This window comes from Rhinopithecus roxellana, chromosome 5, assembly GCF_007565055.1.
Source record: "Rhinopithecus roxellana isolate Shanxi Qingling chromosome 5, ASM756505v1, whole genome shotgun sequence".
Lineage (NCBI taxonomy): Eukaryota > Metazoa > Chordata > Mammalia > Primates > Cercopithecidae > Rhinopithecus > Rhinopithecus roxellana.
Window position 1 is genome coordinate 117619528 of NC_044553.1, and position 26752 is coordinate 117646279.

The window sequence follows — 26752 nt, forward strand, 5'->3', positions numbered from 1 at the left end:
CTCTCTTAGGCCCCATGTTCCAATTCTGTGGCATTGGGGATTAAGTTTCCAAAACATAAACTTTGAGGGATATATCCAAACCATAGCTCTAAGTGTTGAATCCCGTTCAAATTCCTTGATGCTTCCTAAGTACCCATGAGTATTCCTGGATGCTTGCTCCACGTCCACACTAGTATATGACCCCTAAGTCCTCATCCCAACAATGTTCTCTTTTAGTGTGAAGGGTACATGGGCCATGTACCCTGGGTTGTCTGGATTCCAGACAGCTGCCCTCTTGCTCCTTGCATTTACTTCCCAGATGATCAGCTGCTGGAGCTCATCTACTTGTTTGTATCATTCAGCATTTTTCCATTCCCATCCTGTCCTTCCCTGCCTTCACATTCTGCCGCTTGCATTCCAGCTCTTCACTATCATTGTCACCAGCCTTCCTTCTCTTCAGAGAGGGAAAAACAATCCACTTATCTCCCCACCTTATTTTTACTCTTGGCTCTAATGGCCTTATTCAGCAATTTCTTCCAAATAGCATCTGTATTATCTTATTTTCCCTAAGCACATTTACCAGCCAAGTGTGATTCTGTAAATAAGGAAATCTTGTTATAGGGGCCAACAAGTGCATGATCCCAACAAGCTGCCAGGAAGAATAAGAAACCGGAAGCGCCCTGAATGGGAGGGGCTGGCAGGGAGGGGTGCTGCTCTCCAGGCAGACACTTCTCGGAAGGTTTGAGGCCCGGTGGTTACTCCCTCCCCTAGTGCTTGCTGTTGCTGCTGCTTCCTGGCATTTTGAAGTGGTTGCTTCCAGAAATCAAAATGCCATTCCTTATAGAATGGTGAGCTCTGACTGACTTAGCCTTGTCTCTATTTGAGAAAGAGTTTTAAAGTCAAAATTCCCTGAGCTGAGTTCTATCCACCCCCTACAAATCCAGCTGTGACCTTTGGGCACATGGCTCCATCTTACTTTATTTTCTTCATCTTTAAAATACAGGTATTTGTATCTTCCGAGTAGGGTTGCCAGAGGATAGAAGGAACTATCGCATATAAACTGCTTGGCACATAGCAGGTGTTCAGGAACTATAGTTGTTAATTGAAAGTCTCACACATTTGTTACAACTGAGAACCTGGAAGCTGCTTACCACGTCAATCCAAATGTTAGGTGATAGTGGGTGAAAAGGTCTAAGAAACATTTTTCCACATCTGAGTCCCCTTCTCAGGCAGCCAGGTCATTGGAAAGCCATGCTAGGATGGGAATCATAAAGGCCTAAGAGAATATTTCCCAGCCTGCATGGGCCAGCCAATTGCTTGCTTGCCCTCAGATCCTTCCCTAGCCCTTCCCTTGCCTACTTGGTATTGCACGGAGGTGACTGCTGCAAACGGTGGATCCCAGACTCGCCCTCTGGCTGCCTTTAGTTTCTGAGATCATCTGGAGCAAGAGGGGCAAAAACAAGGCAAGCTATTTCTGCCCTGTGCTCTCTCTCTTTCTGCTTCAAGTGACACTCCTGGAAGTAGCGATGGTTCTAGCTGTCACTAGTATGTCCCTCCCTCATCTCATCTCCCCCTAGGAGTCCTGGATTTGAGATTTTGTGCTTTGACAAAACTATCTCCTTCTTTATCCCTAAAACTCAAGGATGATGCTGACTTTCCACTACTGCTAATCTCTAAGTTTCTTGTCTGTCCCATTTGGCTTCACTCTGCTTCCAACATTTTGTAATGGATTCCTTGTATTAAACTCTCCCTGCTGAGCTACCCAGCATTGATTTCCTAACTATACCTTGACTGAGATACAACCCAGACCCAGGAGCATTCTGTTCTTCTGCATGCCGTTGTGATTTCATAAAAAGATTCTGTAAGGCCAGATTTTGAGTAAAAACTATTCATTAAATAATGACAAATATCAAAAAACTTTTGTATCCTAGGAGTTGGCCTACCCTCAGAGATCACCTGGTCTAAATCTCTTTTTTCTGTTGATAAACTGAGGTTCTGAGAATTTGATGGACTCACCCTAGGTCATTTAATAAGAGTCTCATTTTCCTAGTGGGTATTATGCTAACATGATTTGAATATGAGCATCTCCTTAGCACAGACACCATATATTTTTATTTCCCTTGAAGGGATTGACCTATATTTACATATATATTTCTTGACAGGCATGAAGCAACTTGGCATCTTTGCATTGCAAATAAGTGTCAAAATCTACTAGGTCAAACATAAATAATGGACAATGGCATGGCAAAGCTCTACTGGACTATTAAATTCACATGATTGTATCTCTATATATTCAAATATAGATGTAGATATACAGATTTAGATAGAGAAAGAGACACAGGTATAGAGAAAGGAACTGATGCAGATATAGATGTACTGTTCTCCCCCAAGTCATTACTAAGTTTTAAAAGGAATAAAACAGCATGCTTTCCTACTCACCATGCATAAATCATCACTGAAAAGGAGCCCAGAAGCATCTCTGCAAACTCGTCTTAGAGATATGAAATACACAGAAGTTCCATTTCTTGATGACCCAAGCAAAAACAGTTCAAGGGTGAACTTGGCTTTGGGCAGGGCTAGCAGGTATGACCTGGCTCACAAAGGTATGTAGGCACCCAGGAGGGGTTAATTAGAAAAAAGCTCTAAGTAAAGGGGTTTCAGCTTGACTAGGACAGGACAACTAGCTTTGGTCAAGAATATTCCTTCCCAAAATACAAATTCTGAGACTGAGGCCATCGTATGGGGTCAGAAGCTGAAGTGCAATAAGAAAATAGGGTCAGAGTATCACAGAAGGCCTCTTGTAATCAGGAGACCAAGTCAACTCTAGGGTAAAGAGAGATTAGTTTGAGAAATCAAGCAGAAACCCAAGCAACAAAGGTGAAAATGAAAACAGAAGTGAAAATGAACTGAGTAGACATCCAGAAGAACTGGCTGGCCATGCTGGAGGCCCCCTGAGTCTGAGTGTGGACAGCATTAGCAAATGTGGTTTCCACCCAGATCAGAATTATTGGGTCACCTCTTCTTGTCCTTGAAGGAGCCAAGGTCGCATTCTGCAGTTAGAGCTGCATTATCTGAGCAGCACCCCGAGGGGGCTAAGACTTGGCATTTTAACTTCACTGGTGCCAGGTGATGTCATCTGACCTGTGACCACAGACAGGCCACCTCTCAAATGTGGAGAGCCTGTACATAAATACACATCCTGGGTATGAGGAAGGCCAGGTAGACTGGATGTGGTAATGACAGCAAACCCATATCAGTTTTCCCACCACCAGTTCCCAGGCAGGATGGCCTGGAGCCTAGGGAACATAGGTCCCAGTACTGAATTGGCCTTGAAGAGCCTTCTGATCTAGCCTTATTTCTGAGACATTATTGTCACACTTCCACACTCCAGGAAGTAACAGTATTTTCTTTTTCATTTTCCTTGTCCCCTCCCTCTCTTTTAATCTTTAAGGACTACATCTCTGCTTATGGTGTTTACTAAATATTTGTTGGGTTTGAATTTTGAATTCTAAGATGCATATAACAGTGCGCTCACTGTATCAGCTTTAAGCGTTAAATGGAGTATGGTTCATCATATACAAGCCTCAGTCTCGAGTCCTGGCTGTCCCCTATTCAATTGGCTTCTCAGCTGAGACCAGGGAGTTTGGCAAAAAGGGGAAGTAATTGTGGGCCTCATTTGGACTACAGAAGCAGGAAAGGCATTCAGTCAGGGCTAAGGCATGGGCAGTGGAAATGTGGTTGTCTCTGTTTATTGAAGACAAGTTAGAGTATCTTGTGCAATGTAGTGAACATAGAACAAGACATGCTATGCCTATCACCCTCCACAAGGGTAAAATCTTCGAGTGCTATAAGATGTAAATCAACCAAGTGCATTGCAGGGGAAGGATCTGGGATGGGAGGACAGAAGAGAGGAGAAAAGAAAACAGCACGACTTGGTGAACGTGAAAGGGGATGGAGCCCAACAGGCCTGAGTATCATTCTGGACCACCTCATGGCAGCTCTGGGCTCTTTGGTAAGTTCCTTAACCTTCCTGTGCCTGTATCCACTGCTGTAAGAAGGAGATGATAGTACTTTTATCCTGGGATTATCTTAAAAATTAAATATTTTCCCAGAAAAAAAGTCTAGCTCATTTCTTCCTACTAGCCTCCATTGAAATATATAATGTCTTATAAATGTCTTATTACCGATTGAAATAAAATGTTATTGCAACCCAAGGAGCGAGAGATCTCTTTTGGCTTCAAGATCAAGGGAGATAACTTAGAGGAAAAGCTAAAGGAGCTTTAAAATACTGGATGACTTTGGTTGGCAGAGAAAAGCAGGGACGAAGACAAGACACCAGACCCAGGGAAGCTGTGCTGTTGGCATATGCCCTTTGTCTGCATGCTCTGTGATTCCAAAACTTCTCTTTTTCCTGAGCACGGTTTGCCCTCATTATTTTCCATATTCAGTCATTCAAATAACACCTTTTTTTTTTTTTTTTAACATCATGCATTCATCAAGCCACTGGACATATAAACCACAAACAAGATAGGCATGATCCCTGCCCTCTGAGGTTGTCCTTCTACTCACTAACATTATCTTTCTTAAAAGCTACTCAGGGGGCTGAGGCAGGGAGAAATGCTTGAACCTGGGATGCAGAGTTTACAGTGAGCTGAGATCGCACCACTGCACTCCAGCCTGGGCAACAGAGCAAGATTTCATCTCAGAAAAAAAAAAAAAAAAAGCCAGTTGGAGGCAGGCACTCTGGTTCAGTACTTTCTATATCCCCATGGTGCTGTGCACAAAACAAGTGCTTAATAAAGGAGTGTTGATGAATTGGCTGATTTTGCTCCTCCTACTCTGCTATTCCCTGGCTTCAGATTCCATTTATAACCTCACTCATTTATCTTAAGAAATATCCACTTTTGATCTTGGGCCATTTTGGGCAAAGCAGAGTGTGGTCCACTCTCAAGACAAGGCAAGAGAAATCCAAAGTGTGGACCAGGTAATAATGAATAATGAATAAGAAATACATATATATTATATGTGTGTGTATATATATATGTGGTCCATATGCAGAAACAATATAATAGCTTCAAATAAGCAGATTGGCTCTTGTTAGCAACGCAAGGAGCTTGATTGAGGCTAAAAAAATAAGTTTTTTTTAAACCAAGTTGATATTTAGAACATTCAAACTGGTGATTAATAAGATAGCCTCTTTGTGCTTCTTTAATTGAATGAAACTTTGACAAAATATTGTTTTCATTCGCTCATTATGACTCAGTGAATACATTTTCAAATTAGCTTCATTGCCTTTAAAGCGCGGACGTAAGGCATTCTGGCGCACTGAGCATGGGTCCTTTTGCAGAATATATTCTTAATTAACAGTTTGCTACTGATCTGACACGGGTCTCACCTGCCTTTGTGAGGATGGAATTTAATTTTTTTTTCTCCTTGATTGGCCTTGCCATTCACAGAACACGTCGCTGGAGAAGGAATTCCATTTAAAATTCAGATCAGGTCCTCCTGCATGTCAACCAGCATTCCCTCTCCAAACGTAAATAAAGGAGGGAAGGCCTGCTACTCACAGGTCTGCTTTGCACTGGGGAAATGCTTTATACACCCCATTTCCCACATGGCAGCACTTTCCACAGTGAGCACTACAGAGACTCTGCATCATGAACATCCATGACCGGTGTCATGAGACCCAGGAACAGCCCAGGCTCCAGCACACAGAATCTCTCTCAGAGACTCCCTGGGTCAAGTCTCTTCCCCACTGACTCATGCAATCAAGATCCTGAAATAAGGGAGCTAGGAGGAGACCTTGGGGGAAGGATGACCCGAAGAAACCAGGCCCTTACTGTACTATTCTTGAGGGATTGTTCAGTTCACTGTATCCTTTCACGAAAGTCCAGAGAGGCAGAAAGACTCAGAACTAGCTGGAAACAATGCCAGAAGAGGATCCCGGATGTCCTCGGTTTGAGCAGGACTGTACTGTGAGCTAGAGATATCGGCAGTTTAGGGAGGGCAAAACAACACAGGAAACCTGTCTTCTGTCTCCTCTCTCCCGTGCTTTCTTTAAGCACATATTAAAATGCAGAGCCTAAAAGCTGCCAGTCTCCCTTAGCGCAGCCTGTAATCCTATTAAAACGGATTATTTCATTGTCCTGGGCTATCAGATCTTGCTAAGAACTCATTTAGGTCAACCTTTTAGGAAGTTTACACACATGGAAAAAAATAATGTTAAATAAGCCACTTGCCATGTTTCTCAAAAAAAGCTGAGCCAGGCAGGCTTGACTGTGTAAAGCCCAGTCTTTTTCATGGTCTCCTTAAAGCCTCATGCAAGTTTGGGCTTAAGTTGGCCTCATTGATTCCTCAGCTCTAGCAGCAGATGTACGGACCTGGCACAAGAGTCAGAGCCTAGTAATTTCCATGGAAATGACTGGACTGTTAAATCCACTTTAATCACCTCTGCTTGCTGGGAACCTCACTCTGAATTCCCTTAGTCAGTACAAACCCTAAGGCACAGAGAAGAGTAAGAGAGAATAGAGCAGGATGACTGTGGGTGCCCTGTCAGAAGAAGTCAAGAGTTCCTTTCTACTGGGCTTCTGAGTAGCCAGGGGCCCAGAATGACTCATGCTCAGTTTGATATTTAATGCTTCAAGGCTTAACCCATTTCCCATCTCCTCACTTTGCCATGCTCATTTTAAATAATGTCATCAGCCATCATCCTAGCCCAAACTAAAGCTCTGGAGGCACTGTCTACTCCTTCCTTATCCCCATAATCCTCAGTCTTGTTCATGTCAGCTCAGGTTTCTTCACTTCTTCCAGATGCTCCTGTAGTAGGTGGCTTCTGATGTGGCTCCCAGTGGTCTCCCTCCTGGTGTCTGCACCCTAGTGCAGTCCCCTTATGTAAGGTCCTGAGCATGGGCTGGACCTCGAGACTTCCAAGCAATAGACCATGGCAAACACAATGGGATGCCACTTCTGTTATCAGGTTACAAAATTCTGAGACTTCCATCTTGCTGCCATTCTCTTTCTGGCTCTGTTTGTTCTAATGGAGAGAGCTACCTGGTAAAGAACTGAGAGTGACCTCCAGCTAACAGCGAGCAAGAAACTGAGTCCTGCCGACAACCCCTAAGAGTCTTTGCAAAAGGATCCTGACCCAGTTGAACTTCCAGATAACAGGAACCCTTGTCATCACCTTAACCACAGCTGGGGAGAAACCTCAAATCAGAGGACCCAGCTAAGCCATGCCCAGATTCCTGACCCACAGAAACTGAGATACTAAATGTGCTGCTTAAAGTGACTAATTTTGGGGTAATTGTTATGCAGCTACAGAAAACTGATATATCTGCCTATCCCATCCTCTAGTCCAGCCCTCATTTGTATTCTCCTTTGTCTAACAAACTCTAAAAAGTCACTTAACTGGTCTCCTTTCTCCCCTGTACTTCCCTCCCCAATCTATCATCTCCAATGTTATCATATTATCTTCCTAAAAAAGACAAAGATCACGCTGTCACTAAAGGGTGAAGGTCTAGGTTATCAACTCTCATTGCAACCAAATGAACTTCACTTCTACCTATTTATTATTGTGTGCTTCTCAATTCAAGTTTATTTAGGGAGTAAAAAGGAAACGATCTTTCCAATGTAACACTTAAATTTAAGAAAATTTGAGGGTGGGTTAGTCATGGGAGCATTTATAAATATTTATTCTGATTGTCCAACTTTTGGACACATGGTAAGGCTGCTCTTCTTTACCTTCTTGAGGTTTATGTGTGACCATGTGGCTGCTTTTGACCAATGAGATGTGAATGGTACATGTTACTTTAGGTGCAAGTATTTAGTTGCCAGCACTCAGTTCCCACTTTCCTATTCCTGCTGTAGCTTCGTGAATCATGCATCATGAAATGGAGCCTGGGATCCTGAGTAGCTATAAAAGCAGTGCCCACTCTGTCCATCTAAGTTAAATGTGTAGCATGAGAGAGAAATCAATCCTTGTTGTGTGAAATCACTCAGATGTGGAGGGTATTTGTTCCTGCAGCACAGACCATCACACTCAGACTAACCCAGAGCAGCAGTAAATTAGACCAATCTCCAATTTCATACATTAGAAAACTAAGGAGAAAAGAAGTGCTTGTTTAAGGTTACTTAGAAGGGCACCCAGTCCCAGGCACTCTCCAGGACACTAGGCTCATAACCCTATGATGTCTGTAAGAACTGATGATCCTTCTGACCTCAGGACTAGAAAAGGGCACTCTCTTCCCACTGGGAAAGACCCCTCTCCAGGCCTGTAGGCATTCCCCTGCATGGGGTCACCTGCTAAGATCTAATCAGCAGCACAGGCCACCCTCTTCCTTAGTTCCCTCTCATCATGAGTGTCAGCTCTTTCTGAGCCTTTCTGCAGCTTCAAGGTAGAGCAGGGTGAGAAACAGGAAGCTAAAACCTCTTGGCAGTTTACAGTAAGAGACAAGTCATTCCCAATGAGTTTCCATAATGTGAGGCCTTTTATTATTTATTTATTTATTTATTTTTTGGCTGTGCTCTCAACGCATGAAACTGGCAAGAAGCCAAGGTAGACACTTGGCCTAACCTCCTCCAAGTAAGACATCCCTATAGAGAAATGGCTTTTAAAGAGCTCTGAAATAGGACTTTCGTAGGTCTAAATGGGCTTCTAGCAGAGTGACCACTATGCCCCAGCTTGCCCAGAAAAGTCCTAGTTTCACCTACTGCCCTGGCATCATTATTAATAGTGCTTCTTTTCACTCTCAAATGGGTCCCACTTTGGATGATAAATTATACAGTCACTCTAGCTCTGAGACTGGAGTCACCTGCCAACCTTTGTTTCCTAATTCACTCCCCACAGGCCACTGCCACTGGCTGACAGAATAGAATTTCCACTAATCCAGAGCTACCAGAAAGAGTTAGCTTCAGGCAGCAGTGAGACCATAGGGATCCTGGGTTCTGCTCTTCCCACTAATTCCATCTGGCTGTGTGATTTTGGAAAAGTTGCTTTCCCTCCTTTGAACTCTGTGCTATATAAAATAATGGAGCTGGATGGAAGGGTCCTTTGATTTCCTTCCCGTCTTTGATTCCATAAACCTGTCTATAGGAAAGATTTCCCACAATGGAGGAATCCATGTGGACACCAAGCATTGAATTCAGATGGAATCAATCATGCAGCCCACAGATACATTTTTTAAACTTTTCCTTTCAATCTCTATAGATGCTGTGATTAACAAAATGCAAAATATTTCAGAAGCATTACAAATTTCAGAGTAGCTGCATATCATTAGGTATTTTCTCAGTCAATAGGATGAGAAGTGCCACTTCTCTCAGGTTGGGGGAGTAGAGTGGAAGGCAAATTATATTGTCATTAAAAAAGGATATTCGATTGTGCAGAGCCAAGATGGCCAACTAGAAGCAGTGGTGATGGGAAGCTCCCATTGAAGAGAATCATAACAGCATGCCAATCCTGCACTGGCAACTGAGGTATCAGGTTCTGTCATCAGAACTTACTAGAAGGCTGGAGTGACTAATGGAGAGAAAGGAATAGCAGTGTGGTGTGGCAGCCCACCTGAGAGCCACACGGGTGGGGGCAGGGGAGCCCCCCACCACACACAAAGGAGGAGTTCTGGGGAATCCAGGCAGTTCAGACGAGTGGGTTTCCCCCAGCAAAGCACACCTCCTCCACCAAGGGACCATCAAAGTGCTTCATTAAGGCGGGTCCTGCTCCTTGTGCCACCCAACTGGGTGAGAACCTCCAACAGGGGTTGTCAGACAACCTATATGGGAGCCTTCCTACAGGTATCAGGTCTGTGCCCCTCAAGGTCAGAGATCCCAGAGGAAGAAGCAGGCACTCATCTGTGCTGTTCTCCAGCCTCCTCAACTGACATCTCCAAGCATGGGAGCAAACCAGATGAATAGGGCCTGAAATGAACCCCCAGCAAATCGCAGCATCCCTACAGAAGAGGGGCCTGACCCTTGTAAGAAAAACAAACAAACAGAAAGCAACAACAGCATCAACAACAACAAAAACGTCCCCATAAAAACCCCATCCAAGTGTCAACAGCCTCAAAGATCAATACTAGACAAACTCATGAAGATGAGAAAGAATCAACAACAACAACAACAAAATAGTGCTGAAAACCCAAAAGGCCAGAATACCTCTTCTCCTCCAAAGGACTGCAACACCTCTCCAGCACAGGTACAGAACTGGATGGAGGATGAGATTAACAAATTGACAGAAGTAGGTTTCAGAAAATGGGTAATAACAAACTCCACTGAGCTAAAGGAGCTTTTTCTAACCCAATGCAAAGAAGCTAAGAACCTTGATAAAAGGTCGTAGGAGCTGCTAATGAGAACAACCAGTTTAGAGAGGGACATAAATGACCCGATGGAGCAGAAAAACACAGCACAAGAACTTTGTGTACCATACACAAGTATTAATAGCCAAATTGACCAAGCAGAAGAAAGAATATGAGTTTGAAGACCATTTTGCTGAAATAAAGCATGCAGACAAGATTAGAGAAAAAAGAATGAAAAGACATTAATAAAACCTCTGAGAAATATGGGACTCTGTAAAAAGACTGAACCCATGATTGGTTTGAGTACATGAAAGAGATGGGGAGAATGGAATCAAGTTGGAACACACTCTTCAGGATATTATCCTGGAGAACTTCCCCAACCTAGCAAGACAGGCCAACATTCAAATTCAGGAAATACACACAATACCACTCAGAAAGAGCTCCTGAAGGAAGCAATAAATATAGAAAAGAGAAACCAGTACCAGTCACTGCAAAAACACATCAAAAGATAAAGACCAATGACACTATGAAGAAACTGGATCAACCAGTATGCAAAATAACCAGCTAGCATCATGATGACAGGATCAAATTCATTCTTAACAATTTTAACCTTAAATGTAAATGGGCCAAATGCTCCAATTACAGGGTATGGAATGGCAAATTGCATAAAGAGTCAAGACCCATTGATGTGCTGTGTTCAGAAGACCCAGTCTCATGTGCAAAGACACACATAGACTCAAAATAAAGGGATGGAGGAGTATTTACCAAGCAAATGGAAAGCAAAAAAAGTAAGAGTTGCAATCCTAGTCTTTGACAAAACGGACTTTAAAACCACAAAGATCAAAAAAGACAAAGAAGGGTATTACATAATGGTAAACGGATCAATTCAACAAGAAGAGCTAACTATCCTAAATATATAGGCACCCAATTTAAGAGCACCTAGATTCATAAAACAAGTTCTTAGAGACTTACAAAGAGACTTAGCCTCCCACATGATAATAGTGGGAGACTTTAACACCCCACTGTCAATATTAGGCAGATCAACAAGACAGAAAATTAACAAGGATATTAAAGACTTGAACTCAACTCTGGATCAAGTGGACTTAATAGACATCCACAGAACTCTCCACCCCAAATCAACAGAGTATACATTCTTCCAAGTGTCACATGGCATGTATTCTAAAATTGACCACATAATTTGAAGTAAAATACTCCAGAGCAAATGCAAAAGAACTAAAATCATAACAGTGTCTCAGATCACAGTACAATCAAATTAGAACTCAGGATTAAGAAACCCACTTAAAACCACACAACCACATGGACATTGAACAACATGCTCATGAATGACTCCTGGGTAAATAATGAAATTAAGGCAGAAATCAATAAGTTTTTTGAAACCAATAAGAACAAAGAGACAGTGCACCAGAATCTCTGGGACACAGCGTTAAGAGTTAAGAGGAAAATGTGTAGCACTAAATGCCCACATTAGAAAGCTAGAAAGATCTCAAATCTACACTGTAACATCACAATTAAAAGAGCTAGAGAAGCAAGAGCAAACAAATCCAAAAGCTAGCAGAAGACAAGAAATAACTAAGATCAGAGCAGAACTAAAAGAGATAGGGACACGAAAACCCTTCAAAAAATCAATGAATCCAAGAGCTCGTTTTTTGAAGAAAAAAAAATGACAAAATAGATAGACCACTAGTTAGACTAATAAAGAAGAAAAGAGAGAAGAATCAAATAGATGTAATAAAAAATTATAAAGGGAATGTCACCACTGACCACACAGAAATACAAACTACTATCAGAGAATATGCAAATAAACTAGAAAAACTAGAAGAAATAGATAAATTCCTGGACACATACACACTCCCAAGACTAATTAGGTAGAAGCCAAATCCCTGAATAGACCAATAACAAGTTCTGAAATTGAGGTAGTAATTAATAGCCTACCAACTAAAAAAATCCCAGACAGATTCCTAGTCAAATTCCACCAGAGATACAAAGAGGAGTTGGTACCCTTCCTTCCGAAACTATTCCAAACAATTAAAAAGGAGGGACTCCTCCCTAACTCATTTTGTGAAGCCAGCATTATCGTGACACCAAAACCTGGTAGACACACAACAAAAACAGAAAACTTCAGGGCAATATCCCTGATGAACATCGATGCAAAAATCCTCAATAAAATACTGCACACTGAATCCAGCAGAATATCAGAAAGCTCATCTATCAGGATCAAGTCAGCTTCATCCTTGGGATGCAAGGCTGATTCAACATACACAAATCAATAAATGTAATTCATCACATAAACAGAGCCAATGACAAAAACCACCTGATCATCTCAACAGATGCAGAAAAGGCCTTCGATAAAATTCAACATCCTTTCATGTTAAAAACTCTCAATAAACTAGGTACTGATAGAACACATCTCAAAATAATAAGAGCTACTTATGGCAAACCCATAGCCAATATCATACTGAATGCACAAAACCTAGAAGCATTCCCTTTGAAAATTGGCACAAGACAAGAATGCCCTCTCTCATCACTCCTATTCAACATAGTATTGGAAGTTCTGATCTGGGCAATCAGGCAAGAGAAAGAAATAAAGAGTATTCAAATAGAAAGAGAGGAAGTCCAGTTGTCTCAGTTTGCAGATGACATGATTTTATATTTAGAATATCCCAATCATCTCAGCCCCAAACCTCCTTAAGCTGATAAGCAACTTCAGCAAAGTCTCAGGATACGAAACCAATGTGCAAGAATCACAGGCATTCCTATCCACCAATAATAGACAAGCAGAGAGCCAAATTATGAATTAACTCCCATTCACAATCACTAAAATGAGAACAAAATACCTAGGAATACACCTAACAAGGGTTGTGAAGGACCTCTTAAAGCACAACTACAAACCACTGCTCAAGGAAATAAGAGAGGACACAAACAAATGGAAAAACATTCCATCCTCATGAAGGGGAGAATCAATATCATGAAAACTGCCAAACTGCCCAAAGTAATTTATAGATGCAATGCAATTCCCATCAAACTACCATTGACATTCTTCACAGAATTAGAAAAAAACCACTTTGAATTTTATATGGAACCAAAAAAGAGAACACATAGCCAACACAATCCTAAGCAAAAAGAACAAAGCTGTAGGCATCAGGCTACCTGACTTCAAACTATACTACAAGAGCACAGTAACCAAAACAGCTTGGTAGTGCTACCAAAACAGACACATAGACCAATGGAACACAGCAGAGACCTCAGAAATAACACCATACATCTACAACCATCTGATCTGCAACAAACCTGAAAAAAACAAGCAAAGGGGAAAGAATTCCTTATTTAAAAAATGGTGCTGGGAAAACTGGCTAGCCATACGCAGAAAACTGAAACTGGACCCCGTCCTTACACTTTATACAAAAATTAATTCAAGATGGATTAAAGATTTAAGTGTAAAACCCAAAACCACAAAAACCCTAGACGAAAACCTAGGCAATACCATTCAGGACATGGGCACGGGCAAAGACTTCATGAAAAAAACACCGAAAGCAATTGCAACAAAACCCAAAATTGACAAATGGCATCTAATTAAACTAAAGAGCTTGTGCAAAGTAAAAGAAACTATCATCAGAGTGAATGGGCAACCTACAGAATGGGAGAAAATTTTTGCAATCTACCCATCTGACAAAGGCCTAGTATCTAGAATCTGCAAGGAACTTAAATTTACAAGAGAAAAAACAACCCCATCAAAAAGTGGGCAAAGAATATGAATGTACACTTCTCAAAAGAAGACATTTACATAGCCAACAAACATGAAAAAAAGTTCAGCATCACTGATCATTAGAGAAATGCAAATCAAAACCACGATGAGATACCGTCTCACGCCAGTCAGAATAGTGATTATTAAAAAGTCAAGAAAAATAGATGCTAATGAGGCTGTGGAGAATTAGGAAGGCCTTTACACTGTTGGTGGGAATGTAAATTAGTTCAACAACTGTGGAAGACAGTGTGAAGATTCCTCAAGGATCTAGAATCAGAAATACCATTCGACCCAGCAATCCCATTACTGGGTATATACCAAAGGAATATAAATCATTCTACTATAAAGACACATGCACACATTTGTTTATTGCAGCAGTATTTACTATAGCAAAGATATGGAACCAACCCAAATGCCCATCAATGATAGACTGGATAAAGAAAATATGGTACATATACACCATGGATTTCTATGTAACCATAAAATGGAATTAGATTGTGTCCTTTGCTGGGACTTGGATGAATCTGGAAGCCATCATTCTCAGCAAACTAACACAGGAACAGAAAACCAAACACCACATGTTTTCAATCATGAGTGGGAGTCGAACAATGAGAACACATGGACACAGGGAGGGGAACAACTACACCAGGGCAAATCAAAGGCTACGGGGCAAGGGGAGGGAGAGTATTAGGACAAATAGCTAATGTATGTGGGGTCCAAAATGTAGAAAATGAGTTGATAGGTGCAGCAAACCACCATGTCACATGTATACCTATGTAACAAACCTACACATTCTGCACCTGTATCCCAGAACTTAAAGTAAATTTTTTTAAAAAAGGATATTCATAGTGCAACCAATTGAGAAGTACTGAAGTAGAATAAGTAACATGATAAAAGTGTATGCAAAATGTTATGTCACCTGCATAGTTCCTTTTTCTCTGGAAGGGTACCGGGGCATTCCTCAGACTCTTGAATGAGTCTGTGACCCAGATGAGATCCATAACCACTCTTCTGGAAATATGAGAAAGTTAACAATTTCCAGAGACTCCGTTAAGCCCATCTCCATGTCTACACAAAGGTGGAATTATCTTCCATTTTTTGCATTCCTACTATGCAACCCAGATAATGCTAAATGCTTTGCACAGGCATCATAGTCCCTGAAGGAGATCAGAGGAGAAAACAAAGGTATAAAGGAATGAAGTTACTCACCCTAAGCCTATAGTGGACAGAGCCAGGGCTCAAACTTAGGTCCATGTGACTGATGCTTACATTCTTTCCACTATGCCGTTGCCCACTAACCTCACCACTACTGGAAGGCCAAAAGCAAGAGTCTGCTTCACACTGTGATTTTTTTTCAAGGAAAAAAAAAAAAAAAAAAAAAAAAAAAAGCAGGCCTGAGGAGGCAGCATGGAGTGGAGGGAGACAGGAATGAGGACAATGCCTTTAAAAGTGCCATGTCAAATCCAAGTGTAGGAGGAAGAACACAGTCCTCCTCCTCAACCAGAGATATGAGTAGCCACAATGAGACAGAATTCAACTTCTCTTTAAGAGAGAGAGAAGAGAAAAATTAAAAAAAATAAAAAAATAAAAAAAATAAAAACTAGATAAATGGGAGAGATTCTTCATTTGAATTTTTAAAAGTATCCTTAAAAATTTTCAGAAATAAAATTAGCTGCTAAGCTAAATCTTTCTCTCATTTTTCACTTAAACTGGAATTAAAGAAAAATGTTCTTTACTATTAAGTGAATGCAAACGTAATTGCAGTTTTTGCATTGCTGGAATTTGCCATTTGATATTGGAATACATTCTAAATAAATATGGTTATGTTATGCATCATTTTAATGGGCATTTCTTGCTCAATGTTTTTTTGCTAATGACATTACTTGCTGTTTATTTTATGTTTATTTTAAACTATGGAAATTACATTAGACCAAAAGAAAATTCAAGTGATTTTCTTATTCGATTTCAAAACGGATTATAAAACAGCAGAGACAACTCACAACATCAACGATGCATTTGGCCCAGGAACTGCTAAGGAATATACAGTGCAATGATGGTTCAAGAAGTTTTGCAAAGGAGACGAGAACCTTGCTGATGAGCTAGTGGCTGGCCATCAGAAGTTGACAACAGCCAATTGAGAGCCATCATCAAAGCTGATCCTCTTACAACTATACCAGAAGTTGCTGAAGAACTCAACATCAACTATCCTAGGGTCACTCAGCATTTGAGGCAAATTGGAGTGGTGAAAAAGCTCAATGAGTGGTTGCCTCATGAGCTGAGAGAAAATTTTTTTTAAAATGCCATTTTGAAGTGTCTTCTCTTATTCTACGCAATAGCAACGAACCGTTTCTCCATCGGATTGTGGCGTGCTATGCAAAGTGGATTTTATATGACAACCAGTGATGCCCAGCTCAGTGGTTCAACTGAGAAGAAGCTCCAAAGCACTTCCCAAAGCCAAACTTGCACCAAAAAATGGTCATGGTCACTGTCCAATGGTCTGCTGCTGGCCTCATCCACTAGAGCTTTCTGAATCCCAGCGAAAGCATTACATCTGAGAAGTATGCTCAGCAGATCGATGAGATGCACTGAAAACTGCAGTGCCTGCAGCCGGCATTGGTCAACAGAAAGGGCCCAGTTCTTCTCCACGACAACGTCTGACCATGCGTCTCACAAACAACTCTTCAAAAGTTGAATGATTTGCGCTACAAAATTTTGCCACATCTGCCGTATCACCTGATGTCTCACCAACCAACTAATACTTCTTCAAGCATCTCAACAACTTTTTTTCAGTGAAAACTCTAACACAATCAGCAGGATGCAAAAAAAAAAAAAAGAAAAAAAGAAAAAAATTGTCTTCCAAGACTTTGTTAAATCCCAAAGCATGGGTTTTAAACTATAGGAATAAACTTATTTCTCTTTGGCAAAAATGTGTTGATTGTAACGGTTTCTATTTTGATTAATAAAGATGTGTTTGAGCCTAGTTATAATGATTTAAAATTCATGGTCCAAAACCACAATTACTTTTGCCCAAACTTAGTAGTTTTCTGCCTTCACATCTTCTGCAGCAAGAACCACAATACTTTAAGGCCATGTGTAAAGGAAATCTTCAAGAAAGGAAACACAGTCCTTGCCTCTGAATTCCTAGGGCACTGTGCCATGGGCTTTAGGGAGATGACATTGGTTTCTTAATGGATGTCTTGTAATTCTAAGCATATTCAGGGGGCTTGCTGGAAAGGGGTTAGGCCACAGGAGCTGAAGAATCTTTGATTCTCTAAACCTCCTCTACAATTTCTTTCCTTTCTTAGTCACCAGCTAGGAAATCTTCTCCTAGTGTTTTCATGTATTCCCTGACCACAGCAGGGTCACGGCAGGTTCCCCCATCCATCCATCCCCAGTCTTTCCAAACTACTCCTCACTCCAATACTCTCCCTGCATACTTTACCCTCCTGTCCTACAGTTCCTGCCTCCTCTCCCACTTGAAGTTCTGATAGCTACCTGGTGATTCAAGACATATCCTCCTGCATCTACAAAAGCAGATAGGCAATTTTACTTAAAAAACAGCCTGCACCCGATTTTCACACAGTGCCCCAATCTCAGCTCTATGCATTTGGAAGCAGCAGGGGTCAGTTGACCTGTCTTTTCAGTGACCAGAAGGATAAGGTAGGGATACCAGTGGTCACCTTTGCTCAGGCATATCTGAATTCATTCAAGATAATATCTTTAACCTTGTCTCTAGCCTCACTCTAAAGATTCTGTTAGCCTTAAAGTATTTATGTCAAGAAGTACTCTCATCGCATGAAAATTTTGGCATTTTAAAGAACAGCTTCTTTTTCCTTTTTCCTCATCTTCCAAAATATTATATGAGGCCGACAGAAGTCATGCTCATTGAATAGTAATGTATTCCTCTGTTGTTCCCTGGGGGAGGGTGGTTCATGACCTGTGTGGCAAATGAAATGGGAGCTCTAGTGACATGTGACACTTCAGTGTGACCTTTCTGAGCCACTGCAGTGAACAGCTGATACATTTTCTCCCCCCTCTTGCCTTGCTGAAGCAATTTTGAACACTCGTTCCAGCTGGCACAACCACCCAATGGAAACCACCAAAATCTGAGTCACTGCTTGAGGAGATCAGCTCTACAGAGCTACCCAACCATCATGCAATGTGTAAGCAAGAAATAAACTTCTTGTCTTGTCTGTTAGTGAAGCACGGTTCACTCTAGTACAGCATCTCCACTGTTTAGTGGAGCACAGTGTGAGTGCTTTCCCCTCTGCCAGCCCAGCACATGAGCCCACAGCTGCAGCAGCTGCTATGGTAGCAGGAATTTACAATGAACCTTCCTTCTCCAGTGCTGTCATTGGGATGGCTCAGCTCCACTCTCAGATTTTCTGTTCCAAGTTTCATGGTCCCAAGGCAGGGATAATCTGATTGGCCCCACCAGAGAGATCAGCTGTGGCATGGAACAGGGTCATGGAATATGGCCATAGCCATGAGGGGACAGTCCCTAAGTACCAGGGCTTTCCAAGAGAAGAGCAAAAAACTGTGAGATGGACAGCTGCCCCATCCTTGTTAACAGCAGTCCTACATAACCATAACCCACTCTCCTAAGGTGCTCTGAAAACCAAGTGTGACAACAAACCAAACCCAAACAATAGTTTTAGTATGCCTGGGGGGAAGGAGGAAGGGGATGTGTAGGAGAGGAAAAGCAGAAATAAGAGGCGGAAGAAAGGGACGTTTCAAAAAAGGAAGTTGCAGCTGGGATGGAAGAGCAGCCACTTAACAGAGTCAAGAAGAACATGCAAAATGTAATCAATTCAGACCAGAGCACAAAAAAGAAGTGTGTTTTTCTGGCCGGGCACGATGGTCCATGCCTGTAATCCCAGCAATTTGGGAGGCCAAGGTGGGCAGATCACCCGAGGTCATGAGTTCAAGACCAGTCTGGCCAACATGGTGAAACCCGTCTCTACTAAAAATACAAAAATTAGCCAAGTGTGGTGGCCAGCACCTGTAATCCCAGCTACTGCGAGGCTGAGTCAGAAGAATGAATTACTTGAGCCTGGGAGGCAGAGGTTGCAGTGAGCCAAGATCACTCCATTGCACTCCAGCCTGGGTGACAGAGCAAGACTCCATCTTAAAAAAAAAAAAAGAAAGTGTGCTTTTCTGCGAAAACTGTTTTTATCTTCTGTCTTAGGTTTGCAACACTTAAGAATGAAATTATTTTATTATTAAAATTTGCAACTCTTAAGAGTAAAATAAAAGAATAATGCTGCCTGTACACACACACACACACACCCCCCGGAGTGACCTCCTTCAGGAAAAATTGTCCCGGCCCCTCAGCTCTGAACCCTCCTGGCTGCCTCTGAAAGCTGCCCGTGCAGGGTAGACAGCAGCACCTCAGCTGCAGCAGGCACTCCAGTGGGCAAAGCCATCCACAGACCCCACCTCTGCTTCCTCCCTGACCCATGCACTGGTCCTCTTTGGGACTCCAGCTTTTCTGGTTTTGGTCATTACAAGTGGTAGGGATATCCAGTCCCTGGCCACCTTATCATGTCACTGTGGGAGATACATTTGCATTAGTGCTCAAACTCCAGTGGTTCCAAGTCCTCATTTTCCTGCCCAAAGAGGGACTTGCCTCCCATCAGAGTATCTTCTCTCCCCAAAAGATTCCACACATGTCCACAAAGGCATCTATAGCTATTGTGACTTCAGACCTACCTTCCTGTTCTCCCTCTTCACCTCCCACTTGTCAATTTCCGCTACCTAAAAACTACACGTGGCACCAACCTCTCTGCCAAGGAGAACCTCAATGTCCCCATTCTCCCCACATTAAGAATCCTCAGGGAGTCAGGACTGCCCTGGCTTCCAAGTCCCTGCAGGGAAATTGCAGCCTCAGCCCAAACCAACCCAGCCATTCTGAGGACCCTCAGCTCTAAAGCATCTACTAAGCCTCAGATCCTTGCATGGCTCCTCCAGACTGAGTCCATCAACTTTTGACTTACATCCCTTCAACACAGGGGTGCAAATAAAGCCCAAGGAAGACAATCCCTCAACCCTGATCTCTCTTCCACATCTTCTTGCCCCTTAACTCTCAATCAAAATGCATTTTGGGAGGCCGAGGCAGGAGTTAGAGGCCGAGGTCAGGAGTTCGAGACCAGCATGGCCAACATGGTGAAACGCCATCTCTACTAAAAATGCAAAAATTAGCCAGGTGTCATGGCATGTGCCTGTAATTCCAGCTACTTAGGAGGGTGGAGCAAAAGAATCGCTTGAACTCAGGAAGCAGAGGTTGCAGTGAGCCGAGATTGCACCACTGCACTCCAACCTGGGCAACAGAGGGAGACTCCACCACAAAACAAACAAACAACAACAAAAAAACACCACCAGTCTTCTTCCCGCTTTGCTGCCAATTACCTCCTTGTCCATCAGTAGGCCATCAGTAGGCTGGGGTAGAGGGAACACTGTCAACCTCAGAGGCCCAGTTCTGTCAAACTAAAATGCTGGGATTGAAATGCCCAGAGTCCCAGAAAGGACCTAGAAGCTACACTAGGTGAAGATGACCCAAGCTGACGGCAAAAGACTTAAGGATTCTGCAAAGTTCATTACCACCAATAAGAAGAGGTAATAGAAAAGGCAGGAGTCAGATCCATGAGGTAGGGGCTGAGTTCTCCTCATTCAGAATCTCCTTTGACTCCTCATCTCACACTCACACACACACACGTGTACACATACATATACACACATGTACACAGCAGCCAAGGGTGCATGGGCAGCCACTAAAAAATAGCCCAATGCATTGGATAATTATGAAGGGGCGATGAGCACCTCCCTTTCTTAGAGTTGACCCTTTCAGGTCCTCAGCCTGCCCTGACCTGAAAGGCCCAGGAAAGAGTACGGACCACAGAGCAGAGGGTGAGCGGTTGCAGTGGGTCTGTTTCTTGCTGCCTGTTTAGAAAGGAGGCAGAGAGAGCAAGAGGCTATGCAGACTTCATTCAGCCATTACCTTCAAGGTCTCCAGGAGCCCAACTCCCTCTTCGGAGTTGTAGATGTGAGAGAGGCTCTGTCATAAACCAGGAGCAGGGAAGGCCCCCAGTTCACCACAAGAAACCTAGAGCAGAGCCCTGCCCCACATTTCTGCCTGAGATTTGTCATGCCTCTAAAACCAGTTTCAGTCACCTCCATGTTTTTCCAACTTCTCTGCATGACCTCTCATTTCAGAGCTTCTGAATAGTCCTCATGCTTATTTTTTCCAAGAAAAAAGAAAAGAACATACCTAATGGGCTCCAAGTGAGTAAAAATCAATGGCTGAGAAAAGAAGCAAGGACATCAGTGGTGGGGTGTTTGCAACCAGGCTGAAATGAAAGCAAATTTTTTTGTATCCCAAGAGTAGCCAGTCCTTCTTAATAAGAAGCTACAGCCTTTTGGGTTGGCCCTCAAGCTGATGCTAAGCACTCTGCCCTTGAACCTCTGGATGGTTCCCCTCCTTTTTCACTGACTGGGTAATGACAGCTTCTCTGCCAAGGGCTGCAATTTTACTTCCAAACTGCTTTGTATATTTTTCTGAAACACAAAAAATGGGTGTCCAGAATGCTTGCTGAAACAAGAAGCAGTTCACACTTAGCTCAATAGCACTAAAACACACTAGTAAGGACAGCAGAGCAGCAGAGGCCACACCTTTTCTGGACCCAGGGTAAGTCCTGAGCCATGGGGCTTTGCATTGGATGGGAGACACAGAACCAATTCCCGGTATCAAGAGTGGAGAACTGAGACACACCTGCTGTTGATCTCCGATGCACAGCCCCTCTGGCCAGGGGGCCTGACTAAGCATCCTTTCCAGGTGTGGATGAGCCCTGCTCTTTTCTGGAACACCCCTGATAAGTCTCCTGTCCACCTTGGCTAAAGGGAAGCCTGCCTGCAAAACATGAAAGTCATCTGTTGAGTTAGATTCAAAGTTAGGGCTAAGCCAGGGCACTCCAGCCAGGGGAGATGATGTGGCGGTTTATGGTGCTAGAGAGAGAGTTGCTTCCTAGCCCAGCATGAGGCAGGCAAGGCCCCAAACTGATCCTCAGGACCCTTTACTCACCCCCAAGAGATGAGTATGGAAGCTACCTCCTGCAAGGCCCAGCAAAGGTCTGTTTCAAAAGCAATTTATAGGGCCAAAGTAATTGATTTTCTATTAGCTTCCTTGAGGGACTGTTTCATTCCATCGACCTTCCGTCATATGCAGACATAATGTCTAACTCAGCGAGGCAAGAGCAATTAGCAAGATCTCGAATTATGCTTCTCTTGTGCCTACTATTATAGTGACCCATGTTAGAAGCTAGGACAACCACTTCGCAAGAGCTGTTAACAAAGCCCTGAACTTTATAACCTTAAATCACCCAAGGGAGACAAGCTCTGTGAACACACTTTTGGGGGCTAACAGCTCTAATTGAGGAGGTACTGCCTTCTGGAATGGACTTTTAAAAAGGAGGTCACCTGAAAACATAAATCAGGGTTCTTTTTTTTTTTTTTTTTTTTTTTTTTTTTTTTTTTTGAGATAGAGTCTTGCTCTGTCACCCAGGCTGGAGTGCAGTGGCCGGATCTCAGCTCACTGCAAGTTCCACCTCCCGGGTTCACGCCATTCTCCTGCCTCAGCCTCCCAAGTAGCTGGGACTACAGGCACCCGCCACCTCGCCTGGCTAGTTTTTTGTATTTTTTAGTAGAGACGGGGTTTCACCATGTTAGCCAGGATAGTCTCGATTTCCTGACCTCGTGATCCGCCCGTCTCGGCCTCCCAAAGTGCTGGGGTTACAGGTTTGAGCCACCGCGCCCGGCCTGAATCAGGATTCTTAAGCAATTCTAGACAACTTTTCAGCCCCTGTTCTGGGTGCAGTGGTGGAATCAAAGATATATTAGACGACATCCATGACTCTAGAGCTTATACTCTGTGGACAAAAGAAGACAGGGGTCAAGAACAATACATGGCAGGTTACAGTAGGCATCATTATAGTAACAATCAGAGCCCTATAGCCTTGTGGTTAAGATGGTTTCAAGAGGGGGCCACCTGGACTAGGCCTCAGACAAGTAAATGTGGAGGAGATAGGCAGGAAATACAGACTGAAAGCAAGTTCTCCAGTGAACTGATCTGAGGACCACACTTTGAGGATCACTGTATTACAGAATACCCTGCAAGTGAGAGAAACTCACCACAAACTGACTTAAGCAAAGACACTTGTGAGCAAGTCGTTGGCTCAGTGTAACTGAAAATTTCAGCGTAAGTATTGGCTTTAGGCACAGCTGGAACCAGGGGTGTAAACAGTGTCATCAGCACTTAGTCACCTTCTCCATTGCCAAGCTTCGTTTTCTTCTTGGTTGTTGTATCCTCAGAAGAGCTGTTTATATCTAGTGTCCCTGAGATTTCAAACTGATAATATTACTATTATTAGTATTTAGTAGAGATGGGGTTTCTCTACTTTAATACCAATACTTTATAGAATTACCAGTAATCCCAGAAAAAAAGAGGAGATTTGCTGTCTCAGCAGTTTCAAAGGAATTCCAGAACTGTGTTTCTAATGATCTGACATCAACCAAATGCCCCTATCTGGCCCAGTTGAAAAGACTGAATGTTGTCATTGGCCAATACACAGATGGCCTGCCACCTACTGAACTCCCTCTAAAAACCAGGGTGTGCGTGGGTTTCTCCAGTGAAACAGTAAAAGAATGGATTTGTTTCAGGTAAAAACAACGCAGGTACTTCAGGTAGATAGCAACCTAGTCCCAAAAGATTGCAAACAAATAAATTTGGATATCATCAACAGGATCAAGAAACATTTTTAAAGCCGTGTCTTCTTTTAGGTACTATTCAAAGGCCCAAGGATACAAACATAGCAGGCACTCAGAGAGATGAGTTTATTACTGATTCGTCACGGAGCAGCTACACTCTGCCAGGCACTTTTTAAAGGAGGGGAGTTTTTGATGAACAAAATGAATACCTGTCCTCAAGAAACTTACATCCTAATGGTTATAAAAACCGCAATCGGCCAGGCACAGTGGCTCACACCTGTAATCTCAGCACTTTGGGAGGCCGAGGCAGGCTGATCACCTGAGGTCGGGAGTTCAAGATCAGTCTGACCAACATGGAGAAACCCCATCTCTACTAAAAATACAAAATTAGCCAGGCGTGGTGGCGCTTGCCTGTAATCCTAGCTACTCAAGAGGCTGAGGCACGAGAGTTGCTTGAACCCAGGAGGCAGAGGTTGCAGTGAGCCGAGATCGTGCCATTGCACTCTAGCCTGGGCAACAAGAGCGAAACTCCATCTAAAAAAAAAAAAAAAAAGCAAGCCAAAAACCCCAGCAATCACCAATACAACTTCTACCAAGCACTGACTAAGCATTAGGAATTGTTATTATTTCATTATACCCTTTACAGCAGTTATTCAAGGTGTATTTTTTTCATTAGTTTTACACACAGCAAAACTGAGATTTAAAAGAGGTAAGAGTCCTACTGTGACCTGAGATCAAACTCAGAGCCAGGACTGTCACAGTCTAAAGCCTGGGTACCTAACCAGTACACAATATGGCCTCGCTTCAGAGACCTGGTTGAGTAATTAGAAGAAACTCCAGGGAAAAGACAGAACAACACATTACACATACAGGAAATATAAGAAGATGAAGAAAAGAGGCAATCTTCAGACACTGGGGCCATCAGGGAATTTCTCGCATAGGAGATAGCACTTAAGCTGTCTAGGAAGAAAAAGTATTATTCAAAAAAAAAAATGGACATAGAGACAAGAAAGCAATTCACATAGGGGAGTAGCATAAGGGAAAGTGGGGAAGATACTGTGCAATGGTGTTTAGTAGGGAGAGAGAGGAAGAAAGACAGACCGGGGTTTTGCATGTGGTCAGAGCCAAGGATCAAGTTCAGAATTTCTTTCGTATGTCAATGGTTCTAAACCAGATGTCTATCAAAATCACCTTGGGAGATTTTCTGAATATGTAAGTGCTGAGCCCTAATTGCCAACTGTCTGAAGGCATAGGTCTGAGGTGGAGCTTAGGTATGGATATTTTAAAATAAAGCTCTCCAGGTAATTTGACAAGTGTCCAAATTTGGGAGCCACTACTGCAGAAAACAGGGCTCATTGACAGTCTCAACAGAGAGGTGATGTGATAGTTTATAATATTGTTTTCCATAATCCATTCTCAAGAACATTAAAATCACAAAGTTTTAAGACATTTCTATAACAAAGATGGGATACATCACTGGGCTCTCTCTTACTTCAGGACACCAGGTGAAGGCAAGACTGCTCAAGGCCCTTTTCAATGCTAATAAGCATTGTAAATCCTTAAGAGTAGGATATGATTTGCACCATTTCCCAATAGAAGCTCCCCTCTCCTTTATTTCAAGAATTCACTGTTGGGATTTATGTTTTACAGAACACACTTTGGAAAATCTGCCATTAGGTTGAGTCACCTGATGATTAAAAAGGGGCTTGGATTAGAAGTAAGAATTGGAAAAGAAAGGACACTGCCCTTGGTTTTCCTGGACTGTTGCTTTGCAGGATCAGCATGAGCCCCATAAGCTGTTCCCCTCTCTCCAACATACAAACACACACACATTTCCTGAGCCCAAAGGGATCAGGACAGGATCAATACTGACAGCAGCTCTGTGAGTCCCACTTTCCTTCCATGGGCACAGATTAGGTCCAACATTCCCACTGAGGTGCTGTTTGTGTTTCCCTCCCTGGCACCCCAGGTTCCTGAAATGGTGTCCTGCACCACGGCCTGCTGAGCTGGGGCCTTATTTCCAGGTGGGGATGCCACCAGTCCTACCCCACGGGGATAGGTTCTGCAGTTTGTGTTCCTACCCATGACAAAAAGGGTACACATTTGTTTCTAATCCTAGGCTACCTTGACAGGAAGGAGAAAAGTGAGTCAGGATCTGCAGAGATAGAACCTGGGGAAACTGACTCCAAGTCCAGGGGAGTGCAGAATGAATGGGGAAAATCGCGTGAGCTGTGGAACCAGGCAGACCTGGTGCTTCACATTCCTGAGTCTCTGTGTACCCATACGTATCAATATGGCTGGTCATCCAAAGGGACTTATTTTTTTTTTAAGAAAATAGTTTTTCTGGATCCCACATGAGACCTCCTGAATTAGAACTCCTAGGAGAGGGGTGTGGGTCAGGGGGATGGGCACATGCTGACTGATGGCTTTCAGAAGGGCAAACAGTAGCTTCAGATTTCTCAAACTTGCCTGACCATAAGGGTATTTTAAGCACGTGATAAAAATTCTAATATTCTGGATTCTCTCTTAGAGGTTTTGATTTTGTGGATCTAGGATGAGGCATGGGAAGCTGCATTTTTAACAGTCTCTGGTAATTCTTCTAATCAAGTGGAATTTGAGAAACATATTTATAAACTATTTTAGGGATTCTTACACCTAACTGCATGTTAAAATTACTGGAGGTGCTTTAAAAACTCCCAATGCCCAGGTTTCACCAGAATAATCTTTAAGAATGGGGTCCAAGTATCAGTCTTTTTTAAAGATCTCCAGGTGGTTAAAATGAGCTGCTCATCTACCTCACAATGTTGGGTGAACACTTACATGAGATCATATAAATAAAATAGTTAGTGCTGTGTCTGCCAAATACTAAACACTCAATAAATATGTGATCACCATTTTCAGGTGAAGTAAAATGAAATAAAAGCATCTTAAATTTTTTAAGTTTAAAAGCTTTGGGTTTTCTTTA